Genomic DNA, 12,611 nt, shown 5'->3' on the forward strand with positions numbered 1-12,611 from the left:
ACACACACACACACACACACACACACACACACACACACACACACACCCCCCAACTGATAAAAGTACTCCAAAAAAGAACAATAAAAGACTAATCAGAACAAACAGAAAACCAGGGTTTTAGATAATGAGAAAATCAGAATGATAATGACAGCTAACTTTTATGGAATGTTTAGAGTATGTCAGTCACACTTCCGAATACCTTAGATGGCTTCACTCTTTAAATCCTGATAAAGTGACATTAGGAAGGAAGATACTTTTGTGACCCTCATTTTACAGAGCAGCCAAGTAATGTGCTCCAGGTCCCATAAAGGATATGGTGTGGCCAGGAGTCACGCTCAGGCCATCAGAGTCCAGAGGACACATGCTTAATGCTGTCTCCACGAAGGATGTAGTGATACTCAAGAAGCGTATGCTGGTAAGTCCAGTCCACGTGCTAAATATAAAACAAAATTCCTATTCTTGTAGCTGAGGAAAATAGGATTATTTGAGCTTCTTGGTCTCCTTAAAATAAAGTTAGATATGCTCAGAAGCAACAACAATATTTGATATTAGAACCTGCATAGGAAAGGTTCAGAAAGCTTGAGAAGCTTCAGAAGCCTTGAGTGTTTACCACAAGCTAACATTTATTAAGTGCCGATTTTGTGCCAGACTCTGTGGTTAAGTGCTTTAAAATTAACATCTCTAGGGCTTCCCTGGTGGCGCCTGCCGATGCAGGGGACACGGGTTCGTGTCCCGGTCCTGGAAGATCCCACGTGCCGCGGAGCGGCTGGGCCCGTGAGCCATGGCCGCCGAACCTGCGCATCTGGAGCCTGTGCTCCACAACGGGAGAGGCCACAACAGTGAGAGGCCTGCATATCGCAAAAAAAAAAAATAATAAATAACATCTCTAAATTTCAAAACTAGCTTTTTAGTAGGTACTCTTAACTATTCCCATTTGGACACAAAAACTAAGGCACAAAGAAAAAGAAACTTGCCTAAGAAAGTTTTATAGCTAGAATGTAACCCCCAGGTGCTCTGGCTCTAACGCATGAGCTCTTAACCATGACAGACTGTCATATTTCCAGAACCTTTAATATTGGTGGTTCAATGAGCCCCCAAAGGGGACAAAACTACATGCAGCACTTTCTTTACAGAGCTTAAAGCAAAATCGGTTTTACATTACTGAATTCAACGGCTTGTATTTCCTTAAGGCAATCCTCCAGAAATTTAAGTACCATGAATTTAAGGTACTTTGTAGGACAATCAGGTTATACTACTGGTTAAATTCAGAATTGTGCACCTTAAAACTCTTTGCAGCTGGGGCTAGCACTGATACATCTAAGCAGGAACGTGTAGGATAGAAAGCCACTCCACCACCAAGTAAAACGGGTGCAAGGAAAGCACAAGGTGAGCCTGAGACAGCTTGTTCCAGAAGGTGTGGAAGCGCTCAAGGACTAATGGGGCGTGTCAAAAAGACCTGTGGGCCATCTTAAATGGGTTCCTACTGGCCAAGTTCGGTACAGTTGGAGCACCAGGAATAAGAACTATAAACGATTATAAAATATTATGTAAATAAAATTCCCCGAATCAACAGTGATACTAAGAAGAGTGAAAGAATGGGCTTACCAAAGTAAAAGTCTGCTTTACTGAACACGCTGCAGCTAAATACAGAAGGAACAACAGAATTAGAAAATCACCTTTTTCCCACAAATCATTTGACAAATAATTTTGTCAAAGATTGACAGTGGATGCTAAAACATCAGGTGAAAAGTTGTTTGAGAACAGGATTTTCACAGTGTCAAGGATCACATGATATTTGCAAAGGAAAAAAATTACCTTTACAATTGATATCTGGGTGTACTCAGCTTAACTCAAAAGATTAAATTTATCACCGCTAATCACGAAGAGCTGACATTACGTGCTCCTGATGTGATGCAACATGCAGAACACATCATTTATATTCTTGCCAAAAATGTTTAAGCTGCTGCTAATCTAGCCTCTAAATCTAACAGTTTACAGGTAAAACAGGAGCTAAAAGAACAAGTTAAAAGAGACTGTAAGGAAACAAACAAATTCAGAATCAGGGACATTCAAACAGGCAACTGGCCTGGACTCTTCAAAACATCAGTGTCATAAGGAAAAGATCGGTTCCAGGTTTTAAAGAAATTATACAAAGTTCAAATGTAGTCTATGAATACTGATTGGTTCCTGACTGAAAAAACAAAACAAAAAACTAGCCAACTGTCTCGTTGAGACAACTAGGGAAATTTAAATGTGTTGGATATTAGATGAAGCTATTGTAAAGGTTATTCGGTGTAATTCCACAGCAGCAGAATTTGAGGGTGTGCACAGGCAGAGGTGGGGCTGACCCGAGCCTACTGTTGGTGCTCTCAAAGTGGGCACAGCTTTGGTGGGCTTTGGGAGCATGCATACACAGGAGGCAGAACTGACATCCAAGCAGATTATCGGAGCTGCCACAGCAGAGGCGGTCAGGGGCAGTGCTCCTTGTGGGCCTGCACACCGGGTAGCAGGTGGTGCCACAGAGCCATAGGTCCCGGCTGACAGCTCCCGGGGAGGAATATGCAGAGGCTCCTTCCCCAGAGGGAGTGCTCCAGTCCCACCCACCTCACACTACAGCTTAGCATGGGATCTGGGGGCTTCTACACCACCAACTAGGGAGCACAGTCTGCCCCCAACAGGTCTGTGACAACCACAGAGCAAAGAGGAGGCCCCACTCAACATCCAGTGCAGGCCCTGGTCACCGCAACACCAAACACACCCCTATCAAGGGGACAATAGCCAGCACACCCTGAGGAAAGACACAGCAGGCATCCATACCAAAAACAGCCCTTGCACCAGAAATACTGGACTCACACAGTCTGCACAGGGATACTCCCACATAAAAACAGCCCTTCAAGACCACAGTGGGTAACTCTTTCTCCAAAATTCAGAGTAAGAGAAATAAGTAAAATGAAAAAGCACAGGAACTACTCCCAATTAAAAGAACAAGAGAAATCCTCTGAAAGGCAAACAGTGAAACAGACCTCTCCAGTCTACCAGAGCCTGAGTTCAAAAAGGAGGTAGTGGGCTTCCCTGGTGGTGCAGTGGTTGAGAGTCCACCTGCCGATGCAGGGGATACGGGTTTGTGCCCTGGTCCGGGAAGATCCCACATGCCACGGAGCGGCTGGGCCCGTGAGCCGTGGCCGCTGAGCCTGCGCGTCCGGAGCCTGTGCTCCGCAACAGGAGAGGCCGCAACAGTGAGATGCCCGCGTACTGCAAGAAAATAAAAAAAAAAAAGGAGGTAGTAAAAATGCTAAAGGAATTAAGACTATGGATAGAAATGCAGATCACTGTAAAAAGGAACTCGAAACTATAAAGAGGAGCCAATCAAAATTAGACAACTCAACTGCTGAGATAAAAACTGAACTAAATGCAATCAACAGCAGACTAAATAATGCAGAAAAATGAATATGTGACCTGGAAGACTGAATAATGGAAATCACCCAATCAGAACAGCAGACAGAAAGACGAATGAAGAAAAAAAAAATGAAGGCAACAAACGAGAGCTATGGGATAATATAAAACACGCCAACATACACATAATAGAGATTCCAGAAGGAGAAGAAAGAGAAAGGGGGATCGAAAATGTATTTGAAGAAATAATGGCTGAAAACTTCCTAAAGAAGGAAACATATCCAGGTACAAGGAAGCACACAGGGTTCCAGACAAGATGAACACAAAGAGACCCACACCAAGACATATCATAATTAAAATGACAAAAGTTAAAGAGAGGATTCTAAAGGCAGCAAGATACATAGCACAGGGAGATCAGCTCGGTGCTTTGTGATCACCTAGAGGGGTGGGATAGGGAGGGTGGGAGGGAGGCACAAGAGGGAGAGGATATGGGGATATAGGTATACATATAGCTGATTCACTCTGTTACACAGCAGAAACTAACAGAACATCGTAAAGCAATTATACCCAATAAAGATGTTAAAAAAAATAATAAAGGCAGCAAGAGAAAAAAAACAAAGTCATTTATAAGGGAATCCCCATAAGACTATCAGCTTATGTCTCTGCAGAAACTCTGCAGGCCAGAAGGGAGTGGCATGATATATTCAAAATCCTGAAAGGGAAAAACCTGCAACCTAGGCTACTCTACCTAGCAAGATTATCACTTAGAATGGAAGAAGAGAAAGAATTTCTCAGACAAGCAAAAGCTAAAAGAATTCAACAATATTAAACCAACCCTAAGAGAATACTGAAAGGTCTTCTTTAAATAGAAAAGTAGAAAGAATCTATAGGAAAGGAAAAATCACAATAGGAAAGGCAAACATTTCAAAGGACTGAAGAACACTAAAGCCAGCATGTAGATAAAAAGACAATTTAAAAACTTGTAAAAACAATTTTAACTGCAATAAACAGTAAAAGTATAAGCATAAAAATGTAAAATAGGACATCAAAATCACAAAATGAGGGGGGAGGAAAGTATAAAAATATAGATCTTTTAGAATGTGTTTGAGTCTGTATGACTATCAGTTTAAAGCAAGTAGATATAGTTATGGGTCAACATGCTTGAACTCCATGGTTACCACAAGTCAAAAACATACAAGAGATTCACAAAAACCAGTAAGAAAGGAACTCAAGCATACTACAAAAGAAAATCACCAAATCACAAAAGGAAAAACAAAAAAGAAGAAATGAACACCCTGATACCAAAGCCAGACAAAGTCACTATAAAAAAAGAAAATTATAGGCCAGCATCTTTGATGAATACAGATGCAAATATCCTCAGCAAAATATTAGCAAACTGAATCCAACAATAAAGGATCATACATCATGATCAAGCTGGATTCATAACAGGGTCACAAGAATGGTTCAACATACACAAATTAAGGTGATACACCACATTAACAAAAGGAAAGACAAAAACCACATGATCATCTCAACAGACACAGGAAAAGCATTTGGCAAATTTCAACACCCATTCATGATAAAATCTCTCATTCAAGTAGTTGTCAGAGGGAACATCTCAACATAATAAAGGCCACTTATGACAAACCCACAGCCAATCCTAATACTCAAGGGTGGAAAGCTGAAAGCCTTCCCACTAAATTCAGGAACAAGACAAGGATGCCTACTCTTGCCATTTCCATTCATCGTAGTATTTGAAATCTTAGCCACAGCAATCAGACAAGAAAAAGAAATTAAAGGTATCCAAATTCTAAGGGAAGGGATAAAACTCACTATTTGCAGATGACATGATACTCTATATTGAGTACCCTAAAGTCTCCATACAAAAACTATTAAAACTAATAATGCAGCAAGGTAGTAGGATATAAGATTAACATACAGAAAACTGTTGTGTTTCATTACACTAACAGTGAAACATCAGAAGATAGTCTCTTCAGCAAGTGGTGTTGGAAAAGCTGGATAGCCGCATGTAAATCAATGAAGCTAGAATGTTCCCTCACGCCATACACAAAAATCAATTCAAACTGGCTTAAAGACTTAAGACATGACACCATAAAACTCCTAGAAGAGAACATAGGCAAAATGTTCTCTGACATTAATCACAGAAATACTTTTTTAGATCAGTTTCCCAAGGCAAAAGAAACAAAAGCAAAAATAAAACGAGAGTGACCTTATTAAACTTAAAAGGTTTTGCACAGCCATGGAAACCATAAACAAAAAGACAACCCACAGAATGTGAGAAAATATCTGTAAACAATAACAACAAGAGCTTAATTTCCAAAATATACAAATAGCTCATACAGCTCAATATCAAAACAACAATCCAATCAAATGGGCAGAAGACCTAAAAAGTCACTTCTCTAAAGACGACATACAGATGGCCAACAGGCACATGAAAAGATGTTCCACATCGCTAATTATTAGAGAAATGCACATCTAAACTACAATAAGGTATCACCTCACACCAGTTAGAATGGCCATCATCAATAAGTCTACAAATAATAAATACTGGAGAGGGTGTGGAAAAAAGGAAACCCTTCCACACTGTTGGTGGGAAAATAAATTGGAGTAGTCATTATGGAGAACAGTGTGGAGGTTTCTTAAAAAATTAAAAATAGAGTTACCACATGATCCAGCAATCCCACTCCTGGGCATATATCCATAAAGGATGAAAACTCTAATTTGAAAAGATACATGCACTCCAATGTTCACAGCAGCACTATTTACAATAGCCAAGACGTGGAGGCAACCTAATTGTCCATCAACAGATGAATACATAAAGATGTGGTATATATATACACCATGGAATATTACTCAGCTATAGAAAGAATGAAATATTGTCATTTGCAGCAACCTGGATGGACCTAAAGAGTAACATACTAAGAAGTCAGACAAATACAAATATTATGTGATAACATTTATAAATGGAATCTAAAAAATGATACAAGTGAACTTATTTACAAAAGAGAAACAGACTCAGACATAGAGAACAAACTTATGGTTACCAAAGGGGAGAGGGAGCATGGCGGGGAACAAATTAGGAGTATGGGATTAACAGATACAACTACTATACTTAATATAGATAAGGAACAGGGATTTACTGTATAGCATAGGGAATTATATTCAATATCTTATAATAACCTATAATGGAATATAATCTGCAAAAAGAAAACTGAATCACTATGCTATACATCTGAATCTAATGCAACGTTGTAAATTAACTATACTTTAATAAAGTAATAATATAAAAAATTGGGGAGGGCTTCCCTGGTGGCGCAGTGGTTGGCAGTCCGCCTGCCGATGCAGGGGACGCGGGCTCGTGCCCCAGTCCGGGAGGATCCCACATGCCGCGGAGCGGCTGGGCCCGTGAGCCATGGCCGCTGAGCCTGCGCGTCTGGAGCCTGTGCTCCGCAACGGGAGAGGCCACAGCAGTGAGAGGCCCACGTATCGCAAAAAAAAAAAAAAAAAAAAAAAAAATGGGGAAAAAATAGAGACCTCTCAAAGAGATTCCATGCCTAAGAAAGAGTAATACCATTTTTTGACAGCAGAATTAGGAGGGAAAGGAATATGTTCTCTTCAAATTGCAATTTAAAGATTAACAATAACAACTGTGGGGATATTCTTACACAGAGACAGGGACAATCCTATCAGCCTGGATAGAGCTGCATCACTGGGAAAGCACTCTGCCGGAAATTAGGGCACCTGGGTTTAAACCACACGGTTTTGCCACTGGGTATTTTCCCTGGGAATGTCAGCCTCTTTGGTCAAGTGTGAGCTTAGGAGCAGAGCAAATGCACCCCTAAAGAAGGATGACCCATGCTCTCTGTCCAGCCACAAGAGCTAAGTCAAGCATATGTATCACCAGGAGGACAATACTGCAGCCAGATCCCCCTCACATTCAGCCTGCTGACCTTATACAAATTTTCATCTACAACAACGCTGGGTCCTCATCTGTTGAGCTACAATAACACTACCTACTTTAAAGTGTTATGAGAGTTTAATAAGATAACGCAGAAGATATGTAAAAGCATCTATTATACAACCAGAAGACAGTCAATACTGAAAAACACTGAATAAGAATTTCTCTGTGGTAACCAATTCTTTAAAAGGACACTGTGACAGAGCTTACAGTTGCCTATTGATGGATAATTTCTCTCTTCTCTCTTGACAGAACTCTGATTTTGTTGGAGAGGGTGGCGAGCAAATTGCCCAGTTAAAATATACCCCATCTTCTCTGTAGCAGCATATCTTTGTAGACATGGATGATCACATATCTACGTTTGGCCAATGAGATATAAACAGAAGTCGTTAACAGGACCACCAGAAAGACTCCTTAAAAGGGAGGCCAACTCAGTCTTTTTCCTATACCCCTGTTTTCTGCTTAGATCACAGCTGCAATGCCTGATAGCCATCCTGTGACTATGCAGCAACCCAGAAGCTAGAAGCTAAGCTCTAAGGACAATAAAATAGAAAAAAAAAAAAAAAAAAAAAAAAAAGAAAGAGAGACTTGCATCATGATGACATCACAGAATCCACCTGGAATACCTATCTATGGGCTTCTTTCACATGAGATGAAAAAAAAAAATCACAGTTTCAAATAATGCTCTGTTAGAATGTCAACAAGTATTTACTAAATGTATTGTTAAGTCAAGAAAATCAGAAACTTTCTATAAATCAATTTTTCCAAATCTAGCTCATTAATTTTAAAAGCCCAAAGAATTTTCTGGATTTCTTATTATTTATCCTTACCAGTTATACTTTAGAGCATATATTATCAATGTGTATTGTAGATCCAAACAATGTTTCTTAACCTGAAATCCAAGGATCATGAGTCCTTAAAAGTACATGAAACATACCACAATGTTCATTGCAGCTCTATTTACAATAGCCAGGATGTGGAAACAACCTAAGTGTCCATCAACAGATGAATGGATAAAGAAGATGTGGCACATATATACAATGGAATATTACTCAGCCATAAAAAGAAATGAAATTGAGTTATTTATAGTGAGGTGGATGGACCTAGAGTCAGAGCGCAGTAAGTCAGAAAGAGAAAAACAAATACTGTATGCTAACACATACATATGGAATCTAAAAAAAAAAAAAAAAAAAAGGTTCTGAAGAACCTAGGGGAAGGACAGTAATAAAGACGCAGATGTAGAGAATGGACTTGAGGACACGGGGAGGGGGAAGGGTAAGCTGAGACGAAGTGAGAGAGTGGCATATACATTATACCAAATGTATAACAGATAGCTAGTGGGAAGCAGCCGCATAGCACAAGATCAGCTCGGTGCTTTGTGACCACCTAGAGGGGGGGGATAGGGAGGGTGGGAGGGAGAGGCAAGAGGGAGGAGATATGGGGATATATGTATAGCTGATTCACTCTGAGAAAACATATTCTCAGAGGTCTGTGATCTGAAAAGTTAAGATCTAAGGATCTTTAGACATGCATAGAAAAGTTAGGTTTAATTAAGATGTAAAAGCAGAATGGATTTCTCTATCCAAATAAACATATACTTCAAATATCTCAGATCACTGAATATCTCTCACAAATAAGTTCAACTAATTTCCACCCCTTGGATTAGAAAACATTTATTAAAGAGTCCTTATGTTACCTGGTATTATTGAAATGTTAAAGAAAGTATTAAAAACAAATCCAATAAAAATCTTGTGAATTTTATCACCTTTCTTTTTGAAACCATACAGATTAAGAAGATAAAAATAAATCAACAGAAGACAGAAAAGCTATGAACTCCAATTTGTGTATTATGGCTGCTAAAGGTAAAGACGGGGCAGGACACTTACGGCAGACGTCACACCAGCACCATGAGGGGTCTGGAGAGGGTCAGTATGGGCCCAGCAGTGGATATTCTTTAAAATCACCTACAAATATTTATTACTTTAAAGATAGAGCACACTTTGACAGGGAGCTGAACAGGGCTCAACTGCTTAGAGGAAGAAGAGAAAGAAGGTACAAAAAGTACCTACAAGGGACCCCAAGAGGCAGATATCAGGAAGCACCAGAAGAATCCACCACCCCATAGTGAGTTCATGACCTGGGAGGGCAAGTTTTTGAAGAAAAGGCAGTAGAGCGTTCCTGACCCGGGTGAGCTTCTGAGAGAAGGAGAGATGGGCAAACAGAAGGACCACACTTAAGAGAATAGTCCTTTGGTAGCAACAGAGCAGGAAGTTCCCGGGCTGTAAAACTTGAAAAGCTACCTTGGCCTCTCATCACTATACCTCACAGGAACCTCTCTTGATACTGATACCACAAAAAGCCATCTCACTGAAATGTGAGTAAGAAAAAAGGAACACAGCCAGCAACTAGACAAGAGACAGTATTTTTTTTAAAGTATAAAAGAGCACCATGACTTTCTTGAAATAACTCATTAGAAAAATGCTGCCAAGAAACAAATGAAAACTGTAACTTAACCTAACAAAAATAACTAACAAAAGTTAAGATGGAAGTGATACCAAAAACACATGCCACAATGACGAAGATAAACTGTATTTCATTAAAATGAAAAACTTTTGTGCATCAAAAGAGATTATCAACAGAGTGAAAAGACAATCCATAGAATAGGAGAAGGTATTTGCAAGTCATATATCTGATATAGGTTTAATATCCAGACTATGTTTAAGAACTCCTACAACTCAATAACTAGAACAACAAAACCCATTTCAAAAATGAATAGACACTTCTCCAAAGAAGATATACAAATGGCTAATAAGCACACAAAAAGATGCTCAATATCACTAGTCATTAAGGATAAGCAAATCGGAACCACGATTAGATACACTTCACACTCATTAAGATAGTTATTATTAAAAAAATCAGAAAGTGCTGGATAGGATGTGGAAAAATTGGAACCCTTATGCGTTGCTGGTGATGATGTAAAATGATACAGCACTATGGCAAACAGGTGGTTCCTCAAAAAGTTTAAAAATAGAATTACCATATGATCCATCAATTACACTTCTGAGTATGTACCCTAAAATCAGGAACTAAAAAAGGTATCTGTACACCAATGTTCATAGCAGCTTTATTCACAGCAGTCAAAAAGTAGAAACAACCCAGGTGCCCATCAACAGATGAATAAACAAAATGTGGTATATATATATATATATATATATACAACATAATACTATTCATTCTCATAAAGGAATAAAATTCTCATAACATGAAATAACAAATGAACCTTGAAAATATTATGCAAAGTAAAATAAGCCAGATACACAAAAAAAACCAAAATTGTATGATTCTATTTATATAAGATACCTAGAATAGGCAAACTCATAGAGACAGAAGGCAGAATATGGTTCCAGGGGCTGGAGGGAGGGGGGAATGGGGAGTTATTTTTCAACGGGTACAGAGTTGGAGATGAGGAAAAAGTTCTGGAAATGGATAATGGTAATGGTCACACAACACTGTGAATGTACAAATGCCACTAAATTGTAAGCCTAAAAATAAAGTGGTAAATTTTACGTTACATATATTTTACCACAACTTTTTAAAAAGTTAATGAATCGATCACAATGATGAAAGGATACCACAAAGCAGAAATACAGAAATACAGGGAAGAGATAATCAGTCAAAAGGAGAAAGTGAAATGGAGACTGGCAGAAATCAGCAATGGAAGGAAAGGAAAAGACGGAAAATTTTCAGAAGTGAAGACTAAATTCTGATGAGCACAAAGGAGCACAGAAACCATGGACAGCCCAGAAAGGGACATGGAAGACATAAATGAGAAAAGTAGACACAATCAAACATTTTAAAAAATCACAAGGAGGTGAGAGCTACAGAAAGCAGTTAAGTGAGCTCCAATATATGTGTTATTGAAGTCCCCAAAGAAGAAAACCAAATAATATCTTGGAGTAGAATATTCAGTAGAGTAGAATATGTAAAGGTGTAATTCACAAAAACTTTCTTTAAATAGAAGCCTTGAATCTACAAATTGAAATGGCACAACATACCCAGAACAGTCTACACAAAGATACATTCTAGGGAAATTATTAGACTAACAATAAAGAAATAATCCTTTGGGCTGCCAGGCAAAAAGTATGTCATAATGAGGAAAGAAAACATGAGTGGCCTCAAATTTACTGACTGCAGTATTTAACATAGGAAGACAATGGAATAAGGCTCACAAGATAGTTAAGAACACATGAGCCAAATTTAATAACCCATCAAGCTGTCCTCCAACTATAAAAGCTACAGTTTGAGTAACAGGCTAAGAGAATACTGCACGCATGAACCTTCCTTGAGAAAACTACCAGCGCACAAATTTTAACCAATTAATAGATGACTGAGGAGACTCTGATGAAAGGACTGGCAAAGAAATTTTAAAAGGAAGTTCCAAATTTTAATTTAAGAAAATTAAGTAAAAATAAAATAAAGTAAAAATTGTAAAGTATAACCATGTTATGCGAGGATGGAATGAAGAACCTGGAACAATTACACTCAAAAGAGAAGACTCGGGTTAAAACATTTCCAGATTTTAGAAAAGCTGCCATGTGATTCAGAGGACAAAACCAGAAAGTGAATAGTATTTATCTGGAGACAGATTTTAAGACATATAAACAAGAAATAATGGTCACTTCTGAAGATGGAATAGATTTTCTCAGAAGGTGGTGAAGTTCCTAGTAATCAAAGATAGGCAAAAACAATAATGTGATACCATTTGTCATCCCTTCTACTCATGGAAATTTTCCTTAAAAGAAAATGTTGGTAAGAAGAAAAGAGGTGGAATGTAAAGTGGTTCATATCTGGAGGGCAATTTGGCAACGCCCAAGAAACGCTGTACTCATCCTCTCTCTAGGCCGTCCTCCCTCTAGCCAGGTCTCCAAACAGGGGAGCAGGGGAGGTAACAGTGTGCATGACTCGTGTCTTATGCAAATGGGAACTCAAGATAGTCACAATATACTGTTAATTGGGAAAAAAAAGAATGCTATGAAATTAAGGTCAAGTATAATCTCTTTTTATAACTTTATATGCTCATAGAAAGAACTATAGGACATAAGCAAATATGGTACATGTTTCTGGGTTATGGAATCTTAGATGATTCTTATTTTCTCCTTTTTACTTATTTGTATTTCATAATTTTATATGTTAGACATATATCACTATTATACCAAGAAAAATTTAAAGGTTATTATAA

Source organism: Lipotes vexillifer, unplaced genomic scaffold (assembly GCF_000442215.2).
Source record: "Lipotes vexillifer unplaced genomic scaffold, Lipotes_vexillifer_v1.1 scaffold178, whole genome shotgun sequence".
Classification (NCBI taxonomy): domain Eukaryota; kingdom Metazoa; phylum Chordata; class Mammalia; order Artiodactyla; family Lipotidae; genus Lipotes; species Lipotes vexillifer.